Source organism: Galendromus occidentalis, unplaced genomic scaffold, assembly GCF_000255335.2.
Source record: "Galendromus occidentalis unplaced genomic scaffold, Mocc_1.1 scf7180000077436, whole genome shotgun sequence".
Lineage (NCBI taxonomy): Eukaryota > Metazoa > Arthropoda > Arachnida > Mesostigmata > Phytoseiidae > Galendromus > Galendromus occidentalis.
Window position 1 is genome coordinate 542,778 of NW_003805424.1, and position 3,211 is coordinate 545,988.

The window sequence follows — 3,211 nt, forward strand, 5'->3', positions numbered from 1 at the left end:
CGAGCGACGATCGGTCGCTATATCGCTTGCCGAACATGGGCGCCATGGGTCGGCAGCCGCTCTGGAAAGAAAAGCGAATATTAGCCTTGAAGTCGCATCTACTTCTCCGAATAATCGGATAGCCCCTCACGGTGGAATGAACTAGATAGAGAGAGAGGGGAAATCAGACCGGGACGGTAAGCGGAAGCCGACGAGTAAATTGTGAGGGCGGGAGTGGTTAAGGAACAACAACAAAGTAAAGTTGTTCCGGAAATGCTAACTGAAGCGAAGGGAGCAGCAGAGGTAGAGGCTCTCGTTCGTTTACTCTGTCACTTTGTCGTTCGTCTGTGTTCCTCACTCCGACGACCGTTCAAACTAGTCGCTTTCGGTTTCGAAAGCAACCGTCTTCATCGCCTCACCAACTCGAACGTCAACGTTTCGGGACAACGGTGGCCAAACAATACTGCGAGCGAGTCCATGGATTCCTCTCGACGTCACGGATGACGTGCCTCAGCGCAGACTCTAAGCTCAAATCGTACGATACAAGCTGTGATCGTCGTGATCTTCACTAGGACAATCGGCACGACAGAAGAATTGCACACATGTATGCCTCCGAGCTGAAGGAACAGCTGATTCGGATGCTCGTTTCCCGAATATCGTTCGATGGCTCAGATATCGGCGGGCATAACATTCACCGGCATCCACGAAATACGGAGTCGCCGAAACCGACCGATAAATCCGTCCACGAAACGCTAAGGATTCGTCAGTTGCCAATCCATGGAACGATCCCGATCTCTCTCACTCAGGGGTTTTCCGTGCGGCCCTGAAATCTTGTGTCGGCGGCGAGCGATAATGATTTGTTCGGAACGACTCGTGCCGAGTACTCTCGCAGACAATGCCGATTGAGGGCGATGGTGACGATGAATCACTCCTGATCGCAACACGCTAATGACGCTCCGAACGGCGGAACGAGGCTATTGCGGCATGAGCAACGAAGAAAAATAGAAGGTGTGAAGGTAACCGCCGCCGCCGCCGCCGCCGCCGCGAGAGCAAGCGGGAGATTGAAAACGTGCCCGGGGAGGACGAGCACGATAAGATTGACGGTCGCTCTGAACTTTCTGCACCTGAACGTCCTCGAGTGTAACTCGATAGACTCGGTCATACTCGTAACGATTCACAATGATGCGCAATAATTCATCTTGATAACGGTGGAAGATGCGCTCGCGGTGATTCGCCGCACCGTATGCATTGTCCGAGTCTCCGGAGTCTCTGGAGAGGACGGACGGACGGAGTGACGTCGCTTGATAATTTGTTCCCGCAGCCGCTGACGTTCCCGCCGCTCGAGCAGCAATGTCCGCGTAGCTGAGCTCAAGTGCAATGCCGAAAGCATCCGTCCGAAGGACAAATACCTACCTGCACAGAACATGCTCTCGTCCATTACTTACCGCTGCTCGGAGTCTCTCCGGGGATTTTAGGGCGGACGGGCGGGCGGACGGGTTGTTGGTTGCCCGTTCTGAAAGAAACCACGCTGGCCGCATCAACGAGTTCACTCGTTCGCGGAAGAAGAACTCCTCATGAATTTCTTGTTCGTTCATCTTTTCTCTCCGGCTTGCTCTCGTAGCTGTTTCGCGACGCCACCGCTGATGCTGTGACAGTGGTGTGTTGCTGTTCACGCCGCATGCTCCTCAATGGTCGCTTCCATTCGTCGACAGAGATTTCCCTTGAAGAACGGGTGTCGCTTTCCTGTGCTCTCATCCACTTGGCCGAAGGTTCTCTCGCGCTTTCTTCTATCATGCGTTAGACGGCTCGAGTGAAGGAGACGAGCCAACCAACCAACCAGCCAGCAAGCCGACTGACGCTCGGTCTCAGCAATAAAGCAGCAACATCTTCTCCTTGTGAGACGTTCTCTGTGCTTCCGAGGCCGTCTGTCTGTTCTTCGGCTCGTTCCTTCACTCGCCTGCTCGTCAAGTCGCAGCGAGCCTCCAACCAACCAACCAACCAACCAAGCAACCAGTCGTGCGTCTTCACTTGACCCTTGTGACGTCGTCGGTGACGGACGCTGCAGCGCGGCGCAGGCACTAGGGAGGGTCTCTCTTGACTCACCTCGGCTCCATTCGAAGAAGCCGTGTCTTAGCGTCCGGCCGCGAATTAATCGTCTGGCTGCTGCCAGCAGCAACTCGCTCCGCCATTCAATCTTGCTTCAAGCTATCTGACCGAGTGAGCGGAGCAAAGCCTCGTCTCAGAGAATTCGACTTCGTAGAATTATTCTCGTCGCAACGCTCGTCGTCGGCGGCTCAAGAGGACGCATCCTCTCCGAGTCCGCGGGGAAAATCAGGCGAATGTTCCGATCAGCGATTGGAGGCTTCGATCCTCGATGCGTAGGCGCGTCCCCGGTAATTATTCTCCCGGCTCAGAATGTCGTCGCCAAGGAGGGAAATGTTCTGAGAATAGCCTCCAGGAGACGGGAGTTGGTGACGGAGCGTGGGGGTGAATCTCGAACGATTTAGACGAAATTCGAGCCTGATTGTGTGGTAGCGTCCTCTTCGGAGCCACTTTTCCGCTTCCTTCTTGCGTGGGCTTCATGGTATTCACCCGCGGAAGCAGGCGGGCGGTAGGTCGCTGGGTTGGCCGTTCGACCGGGCCGTCTGCTCCCGCCGTCGGTTCTTCTTCTCCGTGCCTTCATTCTTTTCTTCCTTCTCGTTCGGGACGAGTAGGACAAATTGACTCAACACCCGCGGATTCTTCCTGCCGGGACGGAAAGGCTGCCTGTCGGTCCGTCAGTCCGTTCCGCCTACTCTTTCTTTCTCGTGCGCTCCACCAAACCGCGGAGTTTTCGCTTCCTCGGCTTAAGCTCTCCCGGGAGAGATGTCCCTCTTCATATTCCCTCCTCAGATTTCGCTCCCGGCCCCGTCGCTGCTGCTGCGAGGGCCAAGTGAAAACAAGCGTAAATTTATGCAGCAAGGAGAGACGTCTTCGTTATTAAACATTTCTGATTTTCGGACCCTCGCGTGGAGCACTTGCCGCAAACGATGCGGCGGAAGGCTTCAGGAAGTGCCACTCGTAACTCCTGCACTTGGCTGCTGTGACTCCTTTTATGCGATACCGAGCCGTCGAAAACGTCCGTGAATGTCCTGACGCTGGCAGTAGCCGATGTTCTTCCGAGGTCGAAAGTGAGACAGGAATCTAAGATGGGGCTTTTGCGATTCCAGGGACCCTGACATCGTCATACCCC